General features: G+C 45.2%; 1 long non-coding RNA gene across 1 annotated transcript; it reads right to left on the reverse strand.

Moving 5' to 3' along the window:
* Positions 1 to 17,282: 17,282 nt before the first annotated feature.
* Positions 17,283 to 18,628, reverse strand: LOC125551998 (uncharacterized). The gene is made up of 2 exons (XR_007303349.2): positions 17,997 to 18,628; positions 17,283 to 17,856 (listed from the first exon to the last, which is right to left on the reverse strand). It is a non-coding gene; the product is annotated as an uncharacterized LOC125551998 (long non-coding RNA).
* Between the last annotated feature and the right edge of the window lie 7,407 nt (positions 18,629 to 26,035).

Below are 26,035 nucleotides of genomic sequence, written 5' to 3' on the forward strand. Positions count from 1 at the left end.
TGATCCCTCTCTCTAAAATTTCAAGAAAAGTGTTTCCCCTAACTGTGCACCGTTGCGAAGGTTCGTTGTTTCGAAGCACCACGTGATGATCGGGTGTGATAGATTCTAACGTTCGAATACAACGGGTGTAAGCCAGATTTACACAGCAAAAACACTTAGGTTGACTTGACGAGCCTAGCATGTACAGACATGGCCTCGGAACACGGAAGACCGAAAGGTCGAACATGAGTCGTATAGAAGATACGATCAACATGAAGATGTTCACCGATGTTGACTAGTCCGTCTCACGTGATGATCGGACACGGCCTAGTTGACTCGTATCATGTTTCACTTAGATGACTAGAGGGATGTCTATCTGAGTGGGAGTTCATTAAATGAACTCAATTATCATGAACATAGTCTAAATTGTCTTTGCAAATATGTTGTAGATAAATAGCTCATGTTGTAGCTCCCTGTTTCAATACGTTCCTAGAGAGAGACCAAGTTGAAAGATATTGTAAGCAATGATGCAGACTAGGTCCATAGTCCGAGGAGTGTCCTCACTGCTACACAGAAGGCTTACGTCTTTGATGCACCGCTCGATGTGAAAACCCCTACAACGTTGTCTGTGGATGTTGTGAACACCTGACAGACACGTCCTGATGACTACTTGATAGTTTAGTGCACCATACTTTACGGCTTAGAATCGGGATTCCAATGACGTTTTAAACGCCATAGAACATATGAGATGTTCAAAGAGCTGAAATTGGGATTTCAGGCTTATGCCCGTGTTGAGAGGTATGAGACCTCTGACAAGTTCTTTTTGCCAACAAGATGGAGGAGAATAGCTCAGCTAGTGAGCATGTGCTCAGAATGTCTGGGTGCTACAATCACTTAAATCAAGTGGGAGTTAAACTTCCAGAGAAGATAGTGATTGATAGAGTTCTCTAGCCACTATCACTAAGCTACTAGATCTTCGTGATGAACTATGACATGCAAGGGATGGAGTTGATCCCGGAGCTGTTCGTGGAACTTAAGACCACAAAAGGTAGAAATCAAGAAGGAGCATCAAGTGTTGATGGTTTAACAAGACCACTGGTTTCAAGAAGGGCAAGGGCTAGAAGGGAAACTTCATGGATGGCAAACCAGTTGCCGCTCCAGTGAAGGAACCCAAGGTTGAACCCAAACCCGAGACTAAGTGCTTCTATTGTAAGGGGAATGGTCACTGGTAGCGGAATTACCCCAAATGCATGGTAGATAAGAAGGCTGGCAACTTCAACAAAGAATATACGTGTTATTAATGTGTACCTCACTAGTACTCCTGGTAGCACCTGGGTATTGGATACCGGTTCAGTTGCTATTATTGGTGACTTGAAGCTAAAGCTACAAACTAAACGGAGACTGGCTAAGGGCGAGGTGACGATGTGTGTTGGAAGTGTTTCCAAAGTTGATGATATCACCATCGCACGCTCCATCTGCCTTCGGGATTAGTATTGAACTTAGATAAATGTTATCAGGTGTCTACGTTGAGCATGAATATGATTAGATCATGTTCATTGCAATACGGTTATTCATTTAAATTAGAGAATAATGGTTATTCTGTTTACATGAATGATACCTTTCATGGTCATGCACCCTATGTGAATGGTTCATTGAATCTCGGTCGTGGTAATACACATGTTCACGCCAAAAGATGTAATGATAGTACCACTTTCTCGTGGCACTGCCGCTTAGGTCATATTGGCGTAAGATGCATGAAGAAACTCCATGTCGATGGATGTTTGGAGTCACTTGATTTTGAATCACTTGACACATGCGAGCCATGCCTCATGGGCAGGATGACTAAGACCCCGTTTTCAGGTACAATGAAACGGGCAAGTGACTTGTGGGAAATCATGCATGCTGATGCGTGTGATCCAATGAGAATTGAAGCGTGCGGTGGATATTGCTATTTTTCTCATCTTCACCGACGATTTGGGTAGATATAGGAATATCTACTTAATGAAGCACAAGTCTGAAACGTTTGAAAAGTTCAAGCGATTTCAGAGTGAAGTTAAGAATCATCATAACAATAAGATCATGTTCCTACGATTTGATCAAAAGGGGATTTTCTGAGTTATGAGTTTGGCGATCACTTAAGACATTGTGGAATTGTTTCATAGTTGAATCCACCTGGAACACCACAAGGTAATGGTGTGTCCGAATGTCGTAATCGAACACTATGACATATGGTGCGATCTATGATGTCTCTTATCGATCTACCGTTTTCATTTTGAGGTTATGCGTTAGAGACAACTGCATTTACTTTAGATAGGACACCATATAAGTCCGTTGAGACGACGTCGTATGAACATTGGTTTGGCAAGAAACCAAAGTTGTCGTTTCTTAATGTTTGGGGCTGCGATGCTTAAGGCTTCAGCCGGAGAAGCTCGAACCCAAAGCGGACAAACACATCTTCATAGGATACCCAAAGGTTACAATTGGGTATACCTTCTATCTCAGATCCAAGGGCAAATTGTTTGTCTCTAAGAACGGGTCCTTTCTCGAGAAGGAGTTTCTCTCGAAAGAATTGAGTGGGAGGAAGATAGAACTTGATGAGGTTGTCGAACCTGTACTTCAACCAGAGAGTGATGCAACACAGAAAGATGTTTTCTGTGGCACCTACGTCTGTTGAAGAGGAAGTTAATGATAGTGATCATGAAGCTTCGGATCAAGTTGCTATCGAACCTCGTAGGTTGACAAGGATATGTACTACTCCTGAGTGGTACGGTAATCCTGTCTCAGATATCATGTTGTTGGACAACAATGAACCTGCGAGCTATGGAGAAGCGATGGTGGGCCCGTATCCCGACAAATGGTTAGAAGCCATGAAATCCGAGATAGGATCCATGTATCAGAACAAAGTATGGACTTTGGTGGACTAGCCCGATGATTGGCAAGCCATTAAGATAAATGGATCTTTTAAGAAGAAGACGAACGTGGGCGGTAATGTTACCGTCTATGAAGCTCGACTTGTGGGAAAGAGTCTTTTTCACAAGTTCAAGGAGTTGACTACGATGAGAATTTCTCGCCCGTAGTGATGCTTAAGTCCGTCGGAATCATGTTAGCATTAGCTGTATTTTTCAATTATGAAATCTTACATATGGATGTCAAAACAAGTTTTCTTACCAAGTTTTCGTAAGAAAAGTTGTATGTGATACAATAAAAGGTTTTGTTGATCCTAAGGATGCTAAAAGGTATGCTGGCTCCAGCAATCCTTCTATGGACTAGAGCAAGCATCTCGGAATCGGAATATATATGTTTTGATGGAGTGATCAAAGATTTTAGGTTTATACAATGTTTGCTAGAAACTTGTATTTACAAGAAAGTGAGTGGGAGCACTACAACATTTCTGATAAGTATATGTGGATGACATATTGTTGATCCGAAATAATGTAGAATTTCTGGAAAGCATAAACGGTTTGTTTGAAGAGTGATTTTCAAAGGAAGACCTGGATAAAGCTGCTTACATATTGGGCATCAAGATCTATAGAGATAGATCAAGACGCCTGATGATACTGTCAAAGAACGCATACCTTGACATGTTTTTGAAGGAGTTCAAAATAGATCAGTCAAAGAAGGGGTTCTTACCTGAGTTGTAAGGTGTGAAGTTGAGTAAGACTCAAAGCTTGACCACGGCATAAGAAAGAGAAAGGACGAAGGTCATCCCCTATGCTCTTGTCATAGGCTCTATACGGTATGCCATGCTGAGTACCGCACCTGATGTGTGCCTTGCCACATGTCTGGCAAGAGGGTACAAAGGTGATCTAGGATTGGATCACCAGATAGTGGTCGAAATTATCCTTAGAGGAATAAGGAAATGTTTCTCGGTCATGGAGGTGATAAAGAGTTCGACATAAAGAGTTACGTTGATGCAAGCTTAACACCTATCCGGATAGCTCTGAGTAGAGATACCGGATACGTATAATGGAGCAATAATTTGGAATAGCTCCAAGTGGAACGTGGTAGTAGCATCTACGATATGACATAAAGTTTTGCGAAGTACATAGGGATCTGAATATGGCAAGACCCGTTGACTGCAACCTCTCTCACAAGCATAACATGATCAAACCCAGAACTCTTTGAGTGTATATCACATAGTGATGTGAACTAGATCACTGAGTCTAGTAGACTCTTGGATGTTGGTCACATGGCGATGTGACCTGTGAGTGTTAATCACATGGCGATGTGAACTAGATTATTGACTCTAGTGCAAGTGGGAGACTGTTGGAAATATGCCCTAGAGGCAATAATAAATTGGTTATTATTATATTTCCTTGTTCATGATAATCGTTTATTATCCATGCTAGAATTGTATTGATAGGAAACTCAGATACATGTGTGGATACATAGACAACACCATGTCCCTAGTAAGCCTCTAGTTGACTAGCTCGTTGATCAATAGATGGTTACGGTTTCCTGACCATGGACATTGGATGTCGTTGATAACGGGATCACATCATTAGGAGAATGATGTGATGGACAAGACCCAATCCTAAGCCTAGCACAAAGATCGTGTAGTTCGTATGCTAAAGCTTTTCTAATGTCAAGTATCATTTCCTTAGACCATGAGATTGTGCAACTCCCGGATACCGTAGGAGTGCTTTGGGTGTGCCAAACGTCACAACGTAACTGGGTGGCTATAAAGGTACACTATAGGTATCTCTGAAAGTGTCTGTTGGGTTGGCACGAATCGAGACTGGGATTTGTCACTCCGTGTAAACGGAGAGGTATCTCTGGGCCCACTCGGTAGGACATCATCATAATGTGCACAATGTGACCAAGGATTTGATCACGGGATGATGTGTTATAGAACGAGTAAAGAGACTTGACGGTAACGAGATTGAACAAGGTATCGGGATACCAACGATCGAATCTCGGGCAAGTATCGTACCGCTAGACAAAGGGAATTGCATATGGGATTGATTGAATCCTTGACATCGTGGTTCATCCGATGAGATCATCGTGGAACATGTGGGAGCCAACATGGGTACCCAGATCCCGCTATTGGTTATTGACCGGAGAGTTATCTCGGTCATGTCTGCATGGTTCCCGAACCCATAGGGTCTACACACTTAAGGTTCGATGATGCTAGGGTTATAGGGAATAGATATATGTGGTTACCGAATGTTGTTCGGAGTCCCGGATGAGATCCCGTACGTCACGAGGAGTTCCGGAATGGTCCGGAGGTAAAGATTTATATATGGGAAGTCCTGTTTTGGTCGCCGGAAAAGTTTCGGGTGTTATCGGTAATGTACCGGGACCACCGGGAGGGTCCCGATGGTCCACCAAGTGGGGACACCAGCCCCGGAGGGCTGCATGGGCCAAGTGTGGGAGGGGACCAGCCCCAGGTGGGCTGGTGCACCCCCCACCAAGGCCCAAGGCGCAAGAGAGAGTGGAAGGGGTCAAACCCTAGGCTCAGATGGGCCTAAGGCCCACCTAGTAGTGCGCCCCCCTCTCTCCCCCCTTGGCCGCCCCCCCTAGATGGGATCTAGGGCTTGCCGCCACCCCTAGGGGTGGAAACCTAGGTGGGGGCGCAGCCCCTCCCCTTCCCCTATATATACTTGAGGTTTTGGGCTGCCATAGATGTGATTGAATCTCCTTCTTGGCGCAGCCCTACCCCTCTCCCTCCTCGTCTCTTGCGGTGCTTGGCGAAGCCCTGCTGGAGTACCACGCTCCTCCACCACCACCACGCCATCGTGCTGCTTCTGGATGGAGTCTTCCCCAACCTCTCCTTCTCCCCTTGCTGGATCAAGGCGTAGGAGACGTCACCGGGCTGTACGTGTGTTGAACACGGAGGTGCCGTCCATTCGGCACTAGGATCATCGGTGATTTGGATCACGACGAGTACGACTCCATCAACCCCGTTCACTTGAACGCTTCCGCTTAGCGATCTACAAGGGTATGTAGATGCACTCTCCTTCCCTTTGTTGCTAGATTACTCCATAGATTGATCTTGGTGATGCGTAGAAAATTTTGAATTTCTGGATTGATACCTTGGTTCTCAAAAACTAAGGGAAATACTTACGCTACTGTGCTGCATCACCCCCTCCTCTTCGGGGAAAACCAACGCTAGCTCGAGACATAGCAGGCATAAAGGGAGCACCTCTGCGATTGTTACTGCCGAGTCATCCAGATGTGTACCTCAGACTGGGTGAAGCCGAAAGCTAGCGTTCTTAAGGGAATATTCGGTCGGCGAATTACAGATGTTTTCGCATTCACTTCATTGTGAAACCCCAGAAGTTACTTACTCTGTGATTTTTCAATCACAGTTCAGACATGCACATTAAACGCATGCACACCTAGGGAAAGGAACCCTTAACGGAACTATTCTCTCTAGAAGATGTTTCTTACATAATGTAATATAACATAACTAGTCGGATACACATTGTATGTTCAAGCAACTATGACCCCTACGCCTGGTTCCCATGCATACCCCGGTATATTCTGCCGTAAGGGTATTCGGAAACACTCTGCACCTTCGGGTCCAGAGGTCGAAGCGAAAAGGTCAGCCATGACAATTGTTTTTATTATCCAGTTAGAAGGAAAGTACATAGTCACCTAGGACTCAATAACTTCTTCCTCTACACCATCCAACAGGCGGTCTAATTTACAATCCTGTTGGGAGTATCTAGCAGCCACCTCTACTTGGCCATATACTAAACTAACAGGAATTTCTTCCCCATTTGACCGTACCGGTCTGACCCGGGCCATGTGATTCAGATCCAGCTTGGTATATCGTGTTTTTATCATGGCCTAGGCTTCTCGCGCACCCTCCAGGAAGGCTGCTATCTTCACAGTCGGATACGCCACCGCGCTTCCTTGAACAGCTCTACAAGCTTCTCCATACTCCCTGGAGGGGAGTCGGATGGCCATAAGGCCTTGTCTACACTCCGCATTGCCAGCCGAGCTCGCTCGTGCAACTACGGCAGTTCTTGCAGAAGATCACTTGATGATCCGGACACCGCCTCTTCAGGACGGCCCGTCAATATACCTGCAATCACAGCTATATCAGCTACTGTTACTTCCAAACTGTTATAAGATAAATGCGGTCACATACTAAATATGCCGCCTCGCAGTTTTTTGTTGTCCTTCACGGAGTCAGCTAGCTGAGCTCGCACGTCTTTCAGTTCTTCGCCCAGTTTGGTGTTCGAATCCTGGAGCTTCTTTTTCTCCTGAACGAATTTTGTTAACACACGCTCGCCCGCTGCTAGCAGTTTTTTGGCTCCGTGTTCTTTGCCTCGAGCGGCGTCCAGCTGCTCCCGCAGTTGGTCTAATGATCCAATACAACGATAAGCAACCACATTAGCATTGTTAGTGTACAATTATGATTTCTCGATGGAATGAAACATTACCGGGGGATGCCTTCTTGGATTTCTCCAGTTCGGCATTGGCAACAGACAACTGGCACTGACACTTTTCTAGTTCCTGAGTTAACATGGTGTTCTTCTCCGTAAGCACCTGGTTGTACATTGATCCTTAAATCAGTTGTTTTAACTACTTTAAGTCTCAGGGGCTACTGGTATATGGTTATCATAGTCAGACAAAACAAACTTACCTGCACATCTTTTAAATGCTATTTTGTGGCTCTGTTAAGCCCATCTCGAGCAGCTCGGATATACGCATCGGCTGAGTTGAAGGCGTTAAATGACTCTTCTGAAAAGCCAGGGTCTTGTAAAATGGCCCTGTGGCACGGATGATTCATGGCGCTCTCCACTTCCGAGTTGGTGACAGATACATCATCTGAATCCTCCACTGGAGGAAAGTCTGGCGTCACCCCCGCTTCAGCCCCCGTCTTCATGGCAGGATTTGAATCCTGGCTGTGGGAAGTATGACCGGCCGAACCCCCGGATATAGTCCAGCACACCTTTTTCCCGATAAAGGGTAAACGGAAAGGTTACAGTTGGATGTTACTGCCAAGGTGCATACTTGCAAATTCATACCTCTTTGATGAAGGCTCGGTCGTATCTTTCTTTGCCTTCCTCTTGGAAGGCTTGCCTGGTATGGGGGACGCTCTCTTCGGAGACGCTCTCGGGGCAGCATGGCATGCCGAACGCTTCCCCTTCTAAGCACAGGACAGTGCGGTGGGTAAGGAGGAATGAGAAAACTCTTTTGGATAAGGTGTCTTCGGATTACTTACGCGTGAAGCAGGAAGGAGGCCGGGGTAATCGGTGATAATGGGTACATATGTACCGTCATAGCTCATTTGATAAAATACTCCATCCTCGAGCTCCACAAATATGTCCGGATCTTCCTCATATCCGGGGTCAAGATCCCGGTTGCGATTCTTCGGCTGAGGGGCAGGGTCATGGATCCCCTCGACAGCCTTTTGCCATTCCTGTTATGAGCAAGATAAGATGCTGCCTGTCAAGAATGATTCAGGGACAAGAATAAAATAGTGGACCTGAACCTTACCCAGCTGGGAGGATTATACATGGAAAACCCGTCTTGGATTTGGAGACGGGTGAACTCCACCTTCTCCCCTTTATACAACTCGGCCAGTATTTTGGCTAGGGCGGCAGGAGTCTTTGGGCCCTTTCGGCCATAGCGTGAGGCGTCGTCTTCTCTGTTATACTGCCACATGGGTAGCCCTCTATATTGAAGTGGCTGGACCCCCCGCGTTATCGAAATCGCCATCACCTCGGCTACTGACAATCCGGATTGGGCAAGCGTCTTAATCTTGCCCAGCAGCAGGCTGGTCTCTGCGCTATCCTCTTCCTCGAGGCTCCGAGGATAACAACTATGGCGTTTCTTCAGCGGAGCGTTTGAAAACTCGGGGAGGCCCATGCGGACAGGGCCGGGTAGAGTCATGTCGTCGATGTAGAACCATTCGGACGGCCACTCATCGGAAGCTTTCTTTGGCGTGCCGGACAAGTATCCGGTCCCGGCGATGCGCCACACTTCGGCTCCTCCCACTTCAAAAATTGACCCACCTTGATTGCGAGGGACGAGGCAGAACAGTCTTCTCCACAAATCGAAATGGGCCTCACAACCAAGGAATAGTTCGCATAAAGCGACATAGCCCACGATGTGCAGAACGGAGGCCGGAGTAAAATTATGTAGCTGGAGGCCGTATTACTCCAGAAGCCCTCGAAGGAATGGGTGAATTGGGAACCCCACGCCCCTCGGCAGATAGGGGACGAAGCACACTCGTTCTCCCGCAGACGGATTGGGGAAATCCTTCACCTGGGTTTTTCCGTTGAAGGAGGTCAATCCTGCTCAAACAAGGACCAGATCTGCAGGAGAAAGAAATCCTTGCGTTTGCAGCTTCGCTAATTGGCTGTGGGGCACGGAGCACCTCTCCCACTCGCCCCTCTCTAGGTTGGAATGGGAAGAGGAGCTGGGAAATGTTGGCCATGTTGGAATGGTTTTGCCTGGCAGTGCCTGAGGATTTTCTCCGCGTGATGCTGAAAGGATCTGAGATCCAATCTCTTTAAATAGACACTCTTTCTTGCAGGGCTAGGGTGATATTTGCAAAAAATACCCTGACTATCCACATTCGCCCGACACATGGAAGATGAAGTCATAAATGCACAGAAGCCGAGGGGTGCGGCATTGAATTGAAAGCCGAACACCCTACTTGGAGGACGTCGGAGGAGGAACCCGCCTTGCAATGCCGAACTGCGCGCCGAACACCTCGTCATTGAAGCCTGGTTCGGGGGCTACTGAGGGAGTCCTGGATTAAGGGGTCCTCGGGCGTCCGGCCTGTTATCCATGGGTCGAACTAATGGGCTGTGAAGATACGAAGACCGAAGATTGTACTCGTGTCCGGATAGGACTCTCCTTGGCATGGAAGGCAAGCTTGGCGACCAAATATGTAGATTCCTTTCTTTGTAACCGACCTTATGTAACCCTAGATCCTCCCGGTGTTTATATAAACCGGAGGACTTAGTCTGGAGAGAGGACACTCGTCATCATAGCCATACACGCTAGACCTCTAGGGTTTAGCCATTACGATCTCAAGGTAGATCAACTCTTGTAACACTCATATTCATCAATATCAATCAAGCAGGACGTAGGGTATTACCTCCACAGAGAGGGCCCGAACCTGGGTAAACATCGTGTCCCTTGTCTCCTGTTACCATCAACCTTAGACGCACAATTCGGGACCCTCTACCCGAGATCCGCTGGTTTTGACACCGACACCCATCGCGCCTCCCCGTCGACTCTGCCCGCCCTGTCCCCGTCGCTTCGTCACCGTCGACTCCGCGTCGCCCCGTCCCCGTCGCCACCCCCGTTGCCGCACCGGCCCGTCGCCATCCCCTCGCCTCGCCGTCGCCGTCGCCTTGGACCTCGCCTCACCGCCCCCGTTGCCTGGACCTCGCTGTCGTCTCGACCTCGCTCGCGCTGTGAGCCCCTCTCCCCCCTCTCCTCCCTCCAATCGAAGCTGCCGTGCCGCCGGCGCCGTAGGTGCACACACACGCACATACACCAAACACACACTACACAATTTTTCTGTTTTGGCTATAGATGAATTAATTAATTAGATACTTTTAGTTCTAGATATATTAATGTTATAGAAATGTTAGTTATATAGAAATGTTAGAAATGTTATTAGTTATATAGAAATGTTAGAAATTTTAGAAATGTTAGAAATGTTAGTTTTAGCTAGATGAATTAGATTAATTTCAAATTGTTAGATGATGATCGATGTTTTTTTAGTTTCTTATAATTTCAGTTATAGAAATTTAGAATTTGCATATAAGAAAACACAATCCAATCATTTAAAAATGTTACTTTTGCGGCATATAGTAATTGTTCTCGACGATGCCCGGCCCGCATCCTCGCCGTCGAGCCGTTCGCGACGACGTCCTGCTTCAGAGGACTCATGTCCGGGACTGGGCTCCGCCGGGCTGGCACTTGGAGGTGCTACCTTCAGGGGCTCGCCGCTTGGTGAGGAACCCGGCCTCGAGTCCCATCGTCGACCCTGAGCTCCTTTGGTGGCGTTCGCGTGGGCCACTTTCGGTGCGGAGGGAGCCGGCCCCTCCGGAGGTGGTGCGTCGCCGTGTCAGGGAGGAGGACGAGCACGTCCGTTGCTACATGGCTGCTATGGACATCAGGTTCTCCAATACCTTGCAGGTTCTTTGGGGAGATGACCAGAGCTATGATCATGTGATGGTTCCTTCTCTTTGGGTGTCCACCGCCCGCGCCTCAGGAACCGCGAGTGGCCTAGATTATTCTGTAGTATTCGATCTTTATTAGCTAGCTAGCTAGTCATGTATTCGATATATAATATTCGAGACAATGTATTCGAGATTATATATTATTCGAGACGATGTATTCGAGATTATATATTATTCGAGACGATGCATATTATGTACTATGATTCAGTTTTTCCTTACTGATTGTATGCATGCATTGTAATTTGAATACTAAATTGTTTTATATTTCTTCCGAATTAGTTAAATAAAAGCTATGGCGGACAATACCGGCAGAGAGGGAGAAGAGGCCCTGTTTGAGATCATACGCTCCCCTCGCAGGCCAGATGATCAGAATGAAGAAGATGACGGCTCCCAATATCTGAACAATACCAGGGAGGGTGATGATACCGAGGAGGGTGATGATATGATATTTGATCACGACGACCGAATTGATGAAGTCATGAACTATGATTCTGATGACGTCAAAAATGTTGATCTTGAAATAACAGAGACCGGCGAGGTATATTTATATAAGCAGGCATCTGGTGATCATCACATGTTTTAAATGATTTGAAGATATATTAACGAATCGATCTTTCTTCTTTCAGCCCTCTGGATCAAGCAAATCTTCTACAGGCAGCATGACAGTGCGAGGCCCGGGCAAGAAGTTGAAGGATGGCGTAAAGTACACCATCGATGCCATCAAAACTGATGGTGAACCAGTATCGCCTAAGAACATTGCGAACAAGTTTGTTCATCAGTGTAGAGTTCTTGTGAAGGACCAACTCCCGATCTCCCTTCAGGAATGGAAAGAGCCAGCAAATAAATGTCAAGATCTTACTTTTGTCGACGACAGAGCAAAATCTCTGCTTTGGGAAAAACTCATGGAACATTTCACCCTACCAGATCATTTCACAGATGCAGATATGCAGAAAGTCAAGGACGCTGCTCTTAGGAAGATGGCAATTGCATTCAGAAACCACAAGAAAACTATATGGGCCAACTACGTCAAAGGAGGAAAGAAGACTCCAGACTTCAAGGGAACACTGGAGAAGCAAAGAGAACACTGGCCCTCTTTCGTGAAATTCAAGGAATCAGAATTATCTAAGGAACGGTCGAGAAAAAACAAGGCCAATGCCGCAAAAAGGAGCAGTTCCATAGGCTCGGGCCAGGTGGCTACGCGGTGACAATGCCTAAGTGGGATAAGTTTGACCTAGAGATGCAGGCTACACAGGTCACTCGAGTTACATTGATCTGGCCCCCCTGGTGCAGAACTTGGTTCTATGCGCATGGGGGGGAATTGGACTCGAAGACAGGAAAGGTTTCGAAGAAGGCATGTCTTAAAGGGGCCGAAGATAAGTTACTTGAAGCAATAGAAGATGCTCGAAAGGGGGTGTTCACGCCCAACAGAGAGAACGATGAGCTTACGCACGCCTTGGGAAATCCTGAACACCCAGGAAGAACATGAGGCAAGGGCGTTATTCCGTGGTATGAGGGCTTTTCAGACTAGAAAGATGACTACAGAAGCCGTGCGAGAAGGAAGATGGAGGAGAAGAAGAAGAGGAAGCTAGAGGAGGAGCAGAGGAAGCAGGAAGTAGAACGCCTTCGAGGCCTAGAATCAGCGCACGCGGACTTGGCACTCAAATTCTAGCGGTAGCAGCAGCAGATCGACTCACTTAGCCAGGAAAGGGGGTCTCAGCAGCGGCGGCAGCTAGCGCATGATCCAGCATTGGATAGCACCGTCCCATCCATGCCGAGAAGCAGTGTGGGTTCCGCCCCAGGCGACGCACTGCTGGATAGATACCCTGTGGATGACATCATAGAGAACACTAACTATGAGCTACACTTCAAAATGAAGAACTTATCCATGAAGGTGGCGGACGCCGTTGCTTATACAAATTCCCCCGAAGCAACCTTCCATTGCAACCCGATTCCAGCCGGCTATGCTCGTGCCGTGGTTGATGAGGTGGTGGACCAATATTCGGGGCTAGATCTTGACATTTCTAGAGGTGATGAGGAGCACACACTAGGAGAGGCCATACATCGTACCATCCTATGCAGAAAGGATTGCATCATCTTTCGAAGGCCACCGACACCGCGTCAGCCGACTCCTCCTCGAATTCCGCCACCGCGTCAGCAGACTCCCGCTCCTCCAAGTCCACCAACGCGTCAGGCCACTCCTCCTCCTCCAAGTCCGGCATAGCGTCAAGCCACTCCTCCTGCTTCAAGTCCGGCACAGCGTCAGGCCACTCCTCCTGCTTCAAGTCCGACACAACGTTAGGCCACTCCTCCTGCTTCAAGTCTGACACCGCGTCAGGCCACTCCTCCTGCTCCAACTCAGCCACGTCAGCCGTCTCCGCCGCCTCAGCAATCGCGGAAGAGAGCCGCCGCAGCTATGGTGCGTAGTGGTACAAGTCGAGGTAGTACATGAGGTACAAGCGGAGGCAAGCGATTTGAATATGGTCCAAGCCTCGCGCCTCTTCCGCTGAGGCCTTACGACATGACCGTGGAGCAAAACGCAGCCATAGTGAAGGCCCAAGTGGACGCCCATTTTGGACCGAAACCGCCAACGCCACCAAGGGAGAAAGTGCCTGAGGATAAGATTGACCACTTTATTTGTATGGCTCAAGCACCTGCTCCCAAGCCTGTTGACTCAGACTATGAGCGCCAAATCAAGAAGGCACATAAAGCACGACTAAAGAAGGAGTCGAGCTCGAGCTCGAGCCAAGCAGCTGGCAAAAAATGCGGGAAAACCGTTCACCAGCTGGGAGAACAGGCGGCACAATCGATCCCCCCGCTTTTTGTACCAACACATGAGAGTACCAGCGTCGGTTAGCTGGTAATAACCAACGAGCATAGAAGGCAGGCTGAAGATCTCGGTATCACTGTTGGATAACTCCTAGAGATCGAGCCCATGGATATGATTAGAGAGGAGGACATAAAACGGAAATATGTCCGCGGTGAACCTATGGTCAAGCCTGAGGAGGTCAAGAAGCTCTCAACGAGAATGTATGAATTGAATCAATGGTACATGGATATTTGCAGGACCCACAATCGAGAGTCCCTCATGGTGAAAGTCAAGGAAGAGGATTACTTCCATGGGACATCTCTGTCTATTGAGTATACAGAACTTCAGTTGCTATTGTCTGTAAGTGATTTCTTTCTGTAATTTAAGTCTCAAGCTAGTTGTAGTGCTCTAGTTGATCATTACCTGTAATTATCGTCACTATATTATTTTCTGTGGTATTATGCAGGATGAAGATGTACGAAATGAGAAAAGGTGGACGCTATGGCATTGGGTTCATTGATCCAAATACCATTAACCAATAGGCATGGTCATATGCATGGTATAAAGAAGACGTAGAGAACAAAATGCTAGAGTTCTTGAAGCGCCTCAATACCAATCGTGATATACTATTTCCTTACAACTTAGAGTGAGTCACACTGTCTTGTACTACAAATTATGTTTTTGCTTACTAGCTAGATGTTAATAAGTGTATAGGGTTTAGGGTTAGTTGATGAGTGTTATGCACATGCCCGCTTAATTTATACGTGCAAACATATGCGCATGCAGGTTCCACTAGATCTTATTAATCATTAAAATTGATGAAGGAACAGTTGAAGTAGTGGACTCACTGCTTAAAGAACCTAAAGACTACTCAATCGTGAAGGGGATAGTCAACAGGTAATTTCAATTATTATTGAACTATATTTCGCCTCTTTAGTTCGTCATTTCCTGATATCAACTAATTAATAACTCCTTTATTCATTTTATTTGCCAGCGGGCAGGGCTTGGCAAAAGTTCATCAAAGCGGTTCCAGGCCCGTTCAAAGAAAATCCGCATTGGTTTCGACCCAAGGTAAGTAATTTTAAGTACTACTAGCTAGCTACCATCTCTTTAATTCTAGTTTCAATACCATTAATTATCATGCTTGATTAATTAGTATCTGATTGAATTCTATTCTCGCAAAGGCCATGAAGCAGGCGCCGGGGACTGATTTATGTGCATACTACGTTTGCGAGAACATTCGCATGATGGCGTCCGAAAGGACCAGAAATGCTAGACAGCGATGTGTACGTTTGCCAGAACACTATTCACAATTTTTACATCATTATCGATATCTAATCATACAATTAATACATGCATATTGATCTCCTTCTTAAAAGTTCTCTGAGGTGCGGGAGAAGCTCCTACCAATGGAGCGCGTACGAGCAATTGCAGAGGAAATAGCGGGATTTTTGCTCGACCAGGTCATAGATCCCAAAGGAGAATACCATTACCTGCTACCTCAGTAATGCCTCCATGTAGGAGAAATTGTATATATATACATGTGTATGTGTGAATGGTGGTGCGAGACATTCGATGATATACAGTCCATCTATTCTGATAATATTATCAGAATAGTTATTCTGATAACACTTCCGCACTGCATGCTTAACGCAAGGCACTGCACTTTCTTTAGCAAGAGCACTGCATTACAGAGACTAGTGAACTTCGCGTCGGAAAAAACTGCGTGTAGTGTTTTTTCGATACTGTTTTCGCTCTAATTTTTTAACCGTTTATCGGAACGAGGCGTGTAATATACCGTTGGAAAGCTACGGATTAGGCGCGACTTCGCCATGTTGAACACTTTTCGAGATTCCCCGCGGTTTAAGAGCAGTTTTGAAAATGGTGTGTCCCATGACGAGTAGCAGCGAGCGTTTTTTCGCGTTTTTTTTCTAAACCGCTCGTCGGAATGAAGCAAATGATACACCGTTGGACAGATATCGTCGAGGTGCATATTTTTCATAACTATTGTTTTCTCTAATTCGTTACGGTTTAAGAGCAGTTTCAAATTTACTAAATCGCGGAATTCTGTTTTTTGAATTTTTTTGTAATTTTTGGTACTGTTTTCGCTTCAGTTTTTGAATCGTTTGTCGAAACGAGGCGTGTGATACGCCGTTGGAAAGCTACGGACGAGGCGCAACTTCCATATGTTGAAATGTTTTTAAGATTCCTTACGGTTTTAAGTTAATTTTAAAAATTGTGCGGCGGACGACATGTGGCAGCGGCCGTTTTTTGCGAAATTTTTACAAACCGCTGGTCGGAATGATCCAAATTCTGCACCATTGGAAAGATATCGACGAGACGCAGCTTTTTCATGTAGAACACACTCTCTAATTCCTTACGGTTTAAGAGCAGTTTCAATTTTATCAAAATGCGGAAACTTTGTTTTTGGCGACACCCAAATCGACTTGTGTACTGAATCGGACAAAAGAACGCACTGCTTCAAATAGGAAACCGCACGTCGTCAGATGGGCAAGTGAACTGCCTGATTTCTTTTATTTTACACGTAAATTTTCTCATGTGAGGAAGTGGACGAGACTTCACATCGGGCGTAAGTGAACCCCAAAAGTATGGAGAAGTAAACCGCATTAGTTTATTTGTCGTTTCGGTAACATTTTTTCTTTCGTACTTACAAGATGACCAATATCAGACACCCGACCGCACTGCTTCAGTTAGAAAACCGCATTGCATCAAATGGTCACTTACAAGATGAACAACATCAGACACCCGACCGCACTGCTTCAGTTTAGAAAACCGCACTGGATCAAATGGTCAAGTGAACGACATTACTTTTTTTGTCGTTTCTCTACCATTTTTCATTTAACACGTCTTTGCACTTCATTTCCTTCTTTCTTTTTCTGTCTGGAGTTTTGGGTTTCCACATTGGCGAGCTGTACACGTGCGAAGAAGCGAACCGCACGGTCGAGGGAAATGAGCCGTGACACAATTCGAAATGAACTTCCTTTGTAAACAATTTTCAAATGAGTCCATATAACTTTTATGCATAAAATCTTCAAACACGGAAAAATACCATTCTGCACTGCATGTCCACATGGCCCAAACTGCATGCTGAACTCCAAACTACATGGAATGAGCAAGTGAACTCCACGGTAGGGGCAAGCTAACTACATTGGTTCTTTTTTAGAATTTTTGGTTCAAAAAATAATTAGATTTTAATAGTTTTTTGTATAAAATAAATTTCATTTTTAGAAGGGGATGTGAACTTCTCAGGAGTTTTTATTATCCTATTTTTCTTCACAAAGTAAACCACATGAGGGTTTACATCAAACTGCATCTATCTTTTAACATTATTGACAAATAGGTTGCCGGAGCTTACTCAACAGGTGTCAAAAACAAAATACAAATACAATCGATTCCTTTTTTTGTTTTGCACAACAGCTCACAGTACCTAAGTGTACTGCTTTCTAGAGTAAACGTTGGTTGTGTGCTCCCACTGTTTTGGACTAAAGCGCTGCACCATTGTCGTCGGTGAGGAGAAACAAACTAATTTTGCGAGTACAGCACCACTTTTTTGCTAGTGCACTGCATGACTAAGTATAAAACTAACGACAATTTTGCGAGTACTGCACCACTTTTAGGGGTGCACTGCATGACTAAGTATAAAGTGGTGAGGATGAAGGGGGAGGACGAGTATAATTTCACCACACTACACTGCAAGCAAAAAAATCAGTGGACCGCTCCGGAACCTCATCCGCACTGAAACCGCACGACAGATGCTCATCCATAATCTGCAACAAAAAAGAACTTTCCTCAAACATGATGTTGGCATTGTGTACTGCTCTTGTGAGCTGTCAAATTGCATCAGGAGCGCAACACACTTTTTTTCCTCATTTTTGATCTTTTCCTCTCCTGCAAAAAAATGGCAAACTGAATCAAGAACACGAATAGTAAACTGCTGTGTGCTAAATTTTCCCTATCAAAAATCAAAAAGGTGAACTGTAGCAACAACCAAACGAATTGAGGTTTGGACCTTTTCTCAAATAACATACCACGCAGCTCACATGAGGGGAGGGGACGCAGGAGAGCTCGTCGGAGGGGAGGGGAGGCAGCGGAACTTGTCGGAGGGGATCAGGGAGGGTCGCGGACGTCAGCGGTCATGGCCGGGGCCGGGCGGCGTAGGGGCCGGGGCCTTGGAGGCCGGCCGTCGCGGGGTGGCGCGGGAGGCCGAGGCCGTCGAGGTCGGCGTCGCAGGGCGGGGTCGTATTCGCGGCCGGGGTGGGGCGGGGTTGGGGCCGCCGACGCTGGCCGTTGTCCTGCTCATCGGGGGTAGCTACCCAGGGGGCAGGGGGCGGACGAGGGAGGTGGAACCGGATCCCCCTGGATCCGGTGGTTGCTTGGCGGGGGCGTGGCCGGCCCTGGGGGTGAGGGCGGCGAGGCCATGGGGTTTGACGGCGGTAGGGCTGGCCCTATTGCCGACGGGGCGCTGGCCGTTGGTGGCGGTGGCTCGCATCCAGAGGCGGCGTGAGAGGAGGGATCCGGGATGGGGACGAGGGAGGGAGGCGGTAGTGGCGCGCCGCGCCATAGAAGGTGGGCAGGGAGGTGGGGCGCGGCGCGGGGAGGGAGGTGGTGGTGGGCGGCGTCGCCGGAGAAGGTGGGGGGGGGGGGGGGGGGGGGGGGGGGGGCAGGGGCGCGCCGCGCCGGAGAAGGTGGGGAGGGAGGTGGGGCTGGCGCGGGGAGAGTGGTGGCTGGCTGGGGTCATGGGGAGAGTGGGAGGATAAGGTGGTGGGGTGTGGGGTGGTGCAGTTCGGTTCGTTTGTTCTGGGGGGTTAGTTTCTATACGGGCTCGATGGTGTTATCAGAATAAGAGCTACTGTTATTAGAATAAGGTTTTAAAAGGTGTTATTATAATAGACCTATCTTATATATATATATAAGACAGTACTATTTTAATCCCAGGATTAGAATAGTTATTCTGATCACAACACCCTATATACCTATACAGGGCGGCGGAGGATGTTCCCGAACTCGAAAAATAGCCCACAAACTCCCTGCTCCCCCCGACTGCCTTTAGCCGCCCGGATCTGCTCCCGACGTGCCGCCTGGATCCCGGCTCCCCGACGCGCCGCCTGGATCCCCGCTCCCCGATGCGTCGCCTGGATCCCCGCTCCCCGACGCGCCGTCGGGATCCCTCACCCCGCACGCCGCCGGGTCACCAGATCCCCACCGCCGGCTGCCGCCCATCCCCTAGCGCACCGCCTCCTTTTCCCCGTCGGTCGCTCAACTGCTCCTCTAGCCCCAGCCCCCTTCTACTCAACTCGGGCGGTGCCGCGGGCCTGGACCGCCTCCGGCCTTCTTCCCCGCAGCCAGCCGTGCTCCTCCGTCGAAGACTACCGTCGTCGTGCCCTGCAACCCATCGCGTCACACCACCTCGAGCAACCACCTCTGCACTCTCGACGTCCTAAGCTCCACCGGTCGTCCGTAAGACAGACAACAGCCCGAGCTCCTAATTTTTGTTCTAGATGTATGCCGGCCATGGAGTCGCGATCCGTCGCGAGTGACCTGCACGGTCATCTCTCACCGACCTTCGGCGACGCCAGCCATTGACCTTCCCCCTGCATCTCTCACTGGGCCAACTGAAGACACAACCACGAGGACGCTCCCCACTTCACGGAGAACGCATACTCCAGGGTCCACGCGTGCACACTGGGAAGGACACTGAATCACGCCTGGTATCTCCATCGGCTCTGGCTCCCCTGCAACATGTGTGCATTGTTGCTAACTAGTCCATCTTGCAGATGATTGTGGGGTAGTAGGTGTAGGTTTGGAGACTCCCGTGCAGAAGCGAGGAAGGAAGCGGCAAAAAAGTGGTTGCGCATCCACTAGAGCAAGCTGCCGAGACACCAGTTCAACTTGTGTGTGCTTTTGGGTTCATCTTCTACGGCTGATTGTTCCGCTGCCACTGTTGCCGAGGCAGTACATCACGTTAGAGTTGTCCCATGCGAAATCAGTTAACTCTTGATAGAAAGGTAGACGTTGGTTGACCACTTTACTGAAGGAAGATGCAACTAACGCATGGTAGCTTCTGCTCAAAAGCATGTCCATTGTAATTCTTTTGCCTGCACAATGCCAGAAAAATATTCAAAAATCATAGTGTGCTGTTGTTACAGTCTTCTTCAACCTGTTGTTTTTCTTCAAAAAGGTTCGAGGGTTCTGTTGGGTTTAGTCAAACAAAATATGTACAGTTGGTCAGCTTTTTTCAGGTTAACTGAATGATCCCTGTCCCCCGTCCTACGGAACTAAGAGCACCGGCGAGGATGACAGAATCTAGTGGCGCACGCATTGGAGCACTTCAATTTCTGCAGTGTGGGCGTGAGTTGCTGTGTGAGCCAAAAAAAGATGACTTTTAGCAACTATTGGGTATTTATATAAAAACGTTGTTTGTAACAATTTGTTGTGTTTATTAAAAATATAGAAGTTCACCATGCAAAACTTGCGCAGTTCAATTTGTACTAAAAAGATAGAAAGTAAAACAATAGTAAAGTTCGCTTAAAAAATGCAACTTTTCACACTGCAAAAAAAATTGAACTTCTCATTTTATGTGTTACACACCTTTCGGAAAGGAACAATTATTTTAAAACAGTTCAATTGCTTGATAATTGCTCGATAGATGTAAGTCGAGAAGAACAAAAAAAAATTCAGCAAAATAAACCCATAAGGATTGTAATTTTTTTGAGTTAACAGGATAAGAACCCCAAAAGTTGAAAGATTAAAACCTTGGGGAGTTCACAAAGAGATAATTATGTTGCTTTCTATAGATATATCATTCTTCATACTCTTGGCAGCTTCAGCATTCTGAATGATCAGAACAAAAACAATATAATGTTAGTGTGACGCTACTTATGTATGTTGGTACCAAGCTTGATGATGTACTATTGTGTGTAATTTTCTTGAATTTCAATAGCATGCGAAGTTCATGTTTCAGAAATTCATAAGTTCACGTGTACCACATACGGAAGAAATTCATTGATGAAAAAAGGACCGCCTTGGCCATTTCACCGAAAGCTAAAAATGCCTAAAAAAGTCATCAGAAAAAAAACTTCACAAGATATAACATACTAAGTTCGTAGAAAGTGAAAAAACATAATTTTGTTTTGTAAGTTTAACCATTTCTAAGCAAAATTAAAGTACGATGTTCAATTTTAAAAAAGGTATGTTCAACGTTTACTTAAGAATAATTTTTTCTAAAATATGATGCAGCTCGACGTGTAAACCAATGTTGAAAGAAAACAAAAAGAAAAGGAGAAGTTCAATTTCCAAAGATGAGACAGTTCGACGTGCAAAGCAATGTTGAAAGAAAACAAAAAAGGAGAAGTTCAATTTCTAAACATGATGCGGTTCGACGTGCTAAACAATGTTGAAAGAAAACAAAAAGAAAAGGAGAAGTTCAATTTCTAAAGATGACGCGGTTTGACTTGCAAACCAATGCAAAAGCACACACAAAAATGTTGTTTTGGTGTCTTAAATATTTTTTTACATAAAAAGGATTAAGAAATAAAACAAGGAAGTCCATATTAAAAAGATGGAGAAGTTCGATGACTATAGAAAACTCAGATTTCCTCGTTATTAAAAAATGGAAAGAAGAAGTTCAAAAATAAAATAACAAGAAGTTCAACTTTTAAAAATAGAGCGCTTCAAAATTCATAAAAAAGGATTAAGAAATTCAGATTAAAACTCATAAAAAACTCAGATATTTTCACGTAACTGAGAGAAGTTCAGATTGATAACTGCCAGAAGTTCACGTACTACATGGTGTCATTTTGTTTTTTAAAAAGAATAAAAAAGCAAAGGTTAAAAGTTTTGTTGTTATAAGTTCAAGTCCTCCGTTGGAGAAAGTTAAAAATATTATTGTGAGAGTGGTTTGTACAAAAGAAATATCATTTGTGTAACACTGACGAATGGATGAGAAAATTACAAACGTAAATACGTCATAGAAGTTCAACGTGAAAATAGCAGGAAATTCAACTACTATAGAAAATGAATTTCAAATGAAAAACTTTTAAAATTGTCGCGAGTATGAAAAAACGATTAACACGGGAAAGTTGCATGTTTACGGCAGCTTTCCACCGGTATATCACTTGCTTAATTCCGGTGAGTGGGTGGAAAGCTACGAGCAGTGGATGGAGATCTACGAGCAAAAAAATCACGTGAAAAACAGAGTGAAGTTCAGGTACATGCGCCGAGAAGTTCAGGTTCTTCACGGGGTGCATTTTTGAAGAATCTGTTTCGCGATAAAGGCAGAACGAATGATCTCGCCGTTTTCGAAATTACAGGAAAACGGCTAGGAATCAGAGAAAACCATCAACATGGAAAAGTTTCGCATTTTTCGTAGCTTTTCAGCGGTATATTAGTTGCCCCATTCTGATAAATTTTGTAGAAACTAGGGTGAAAATATGTTTTTAGCCATTTTTGAAATTGACTTAAAACTGTGAGAAATTTGGAGAAACAATATATACAAAAAAGTTTCGCATTTGTTCGGTCTTTCCAACGCCATATCATTTGCTACATTCGATGTCACGATTAAAAATGAGCTCGAAAATACGAACTCGGTAGGACTTGTACCGTTTTCTAAATTACTCTCAACCGTTCAAAATTAGAAAACACTTTCAACATGAAAAAGTAGCGCATTTTTATAAGCTTTCCAATGCCATATCATTTGTCTCAATTGGATTAGCCATTTAGAAATGACATCGAAAATACGAAGTCAGGTGTTCGGTCTGCGAAATTTTATGATTTTTGAAATTACACTTTAACCATAAGGAATTAGAGAAAACTTTCAACATGTGGAAGGAGCGGTTTTGCAGCAGCTTTCCAACGCCATATTATTTGCCTCATTCCGATAAACGGTTTAGAAATGCGATCGAAATTACGATTCACGTTTTTTGTGTGAAGAAAAAACGATTTTCAAAACTGCTCTTAAACCGCTTACATTTTGCGAAAAATTTAACTTGGGTCATGATACTCGTGTCCATAGCTTTCCAATAGTATATAGCAAGCCCCGTTTGGTCAAAGTTGGCGGAAGTTCAACCTAGCACAGGGGGAAGTTCAGGTCGAACAACTCAGGCAGTAAAAGTGCAAAAAACACAATTTCATCACGTGCCGAGTGTAAAATCCTCCTATGAGCGAGATTCCTATTTAAAACGGATACTTAGTTGCTAAAAATCATTTGTAGATTACACTTACATCACATAGAACACGACTAACAAGAATAATTCGTGAGGAAAGCCACGGTTGCGAAGATAGCCCGAAGGTCGGGTTCGTACAGAGGGAAGTTCAGGCGCGTTACTCAGGCAGGTCAGGTTGTGATCAGAATATTATTCTGATCCCGTGATCAGATTTCTAAACCGTTTATCGAAACGAGGCAAATAATATGGCATTGGAAAGCTGCTGCAAAACCGCTCCTTCCACATGTTGAAAGTTTTCTCTAATTCCTTATGGTTAAAGTGTAATTTCGAAAATCATAAAATTTCGCAAACCTGGGGTGTCCGGAACCCCTTCCGTGACCCAATGACTACCTGGTGCACTCCGAAACACTTCCGGTGTCCGAACATCATCCTCCTATATATCAATATTTACCTATCGGCCATTTCGAGACTCCTATCCATGTCCGTGATCTCATCCGGGACTTCGAACAACATTCGGTCACCAAATCATATAACTCATATAACACTATATCATCAACGAATATTAAGCGTGCGGACCCTATGGGTTCGAGAACTATGTAGACATGACCGAGACACCTCTCTGGTCAATAACCAATATCGGAACCTGGATTCCATATTGGCTCCTACATATTCTACGAAGATCTTTATCGGTCAAACCATTATGACAACATACGTAATTCCCTTTGTCCATCGATATGTTACTTGTCCGAGATTCGATCATCGGTATCTTCATACCTAGTTCAATCTCGTTACCGGCAAGTCTCTTTTATCATTCCATAATACATCACCTTGTAACTAACTCCTTAGTCATTTGATTGCAAGCTATGATGTGTATTACAGAGAGGGCCCAAAGATACATCTCCGATACTCGGAGTGACAAATCCTAATCTCGATCTATGCGAGCTCAACAAACACCTTCGGAGATACCTGTAGAGCATCTTTATGATCACCCAGTTATGTTGTGATGTTTGATAGCACACAAGGTATTCCTCCGATATCCGTGAGTTGCTAAATCTCATAGTCAAAGGAATATGTATTTGACAAAAAGAAACCAATAGCAATAAATTGAACAATTATTATGCTAAGCTAACGGATGGGTCTTGTCCATCAGATCATTCTCCTAATGATGTGATCCCGTTATCAAATGACAACACGTGTCTATGGTTAGGAAACCTTAACCATCTTTGATCAACGAGCTTGTCTAGTAGAGGCTTACTAGGGACACGATATTTGTTTATGTATTCACACATGTATTTAAGTTTCCGATCAATACAATTCTAAGATGAATAATAAGCCTTTATCATGAATAAGGAAATATAAAATAACAACTTTATTATTGCCTCTAGGGCATATTTACTTCAGTCTCCCACTTGCACTAGAGTTAATAAGCTAGATTACATTATAATGAATCTAACACCCATGGAGTCTTGGTGTTGATCATGTTTTGCTTGCAGAAGAGGCTTAGTCAACGGGTTTGCCACATTCAGATCCGTGTGTATTTTGCAAACCTCTATGTCTCCATCCTTAATCTTTTCATGAATGGGGTTGAAGTGTCTCTTGATGTGTTTGGTTCTCTTGTGAAACCCAGATTCCTTCGCCAAGGCAATTGCTCTAGTGTTGTCACAAAAGATTTTCATTGGACCCGATGCACTGGGTATTACACCCAGATCGGATATGAACTCCTTCATCCAGACTCCTTCATGTGTTGCTTTCAAAGCAGCTATGTACTCCGCTTCACAAGTAGATCCTGCCATGATGCTCTACTTGGAACTGCACCAACTAACAACTCCACCTTTCAATATAAATACATATCTGGTTTGTGACTTAGAGTCATCCAGATAGTGTCGAAACTAGCATCGACGTAACCATTTACGACAAGCTCTTAGTCACCTCCATAAACGAGAAACATATCCTTGGTCCTTTTCAGGTACTTCAGGATGTTCTTGACCGTTGTCCAGTGATCCACTCTTGGATTACTTTGGTACCTCCCTTCATGACTTATGGCAAGGCACACATTAGGTCTGGTACATAGCATAGCATACATGATAGAACCTATGGCTGAGGCATAGGGAATGACTTCATTTTCTCTCTATCTTCTGCAGTCGTCGGGCTTTGAGTCTGACTCAACTTCACACCTTGTAATATAGGCAAGAACCCTTTCTTTGACTGATCCATTTTGAACTTCTTCAAAACTTTATCAAGGCATGTGCTTTGTGAAAATCCTATTAAGCATCTTGATCTATCTCTATAGATCTTGATGCCCAATATATAAGCAGCTTCATCGAGGTCTTTCATTGAAAAATTCTTATTCAAATATCCTTTTATGCTCTCCTGAAATTCTATATCATTTCTAATCAATAATATGTCATCCGCATATAATATCAGAAATGCTACTGAGCTCCCACTCACTTTCTTGCAAATACAGGCTTCACTGTAAGTCTGTATAAAACCATATGCTTTGATCACCTCATAAAAGCGTATATTCCAACTCCGAGATGCTTGCACCAGTCCATAGATGGATCGCTGGAGCTTGCATACTTTTTCAGCACCTTTATTATCGACAAAACCTTCTGGTTGCATAATATACAACTCTTATTTAAGATATCCATTGAGAAATGCAGTTTTGACGTCCATTTGCCAGATTTCATAATCATAAAATGCGGCAATTGCTAACATGATTCGGACAGACTTAAGCATCTATACGGATGAGAAAGTATCATCGTAGTCAACTTCTTGAACTTGTCGAAAACCTTTTGCGAAAAGTCGAGCTTTGTAGACAGTAACATTACGATCAGCATCAGTCTTCTTCTTGAAGATCCATTAATTCTCAATGGCTTGCCAATCATCGGGCAAATCCACCAAAGTCC

Source organism: Triticum urartu, chromosome 4A, assembly GCF_056163025.1.
Source record: "Triticum urartu cultivar PI428250 chromosome 4A, HENAU_Tu73, whole genome shotgun sequence".
NCBI classification, from domain to species: Eukaryota; Viridiplantae; Streptophyta; class Magnoliopsida; order Poales; family Poaceae; genus Triticum; species Triticum urartu.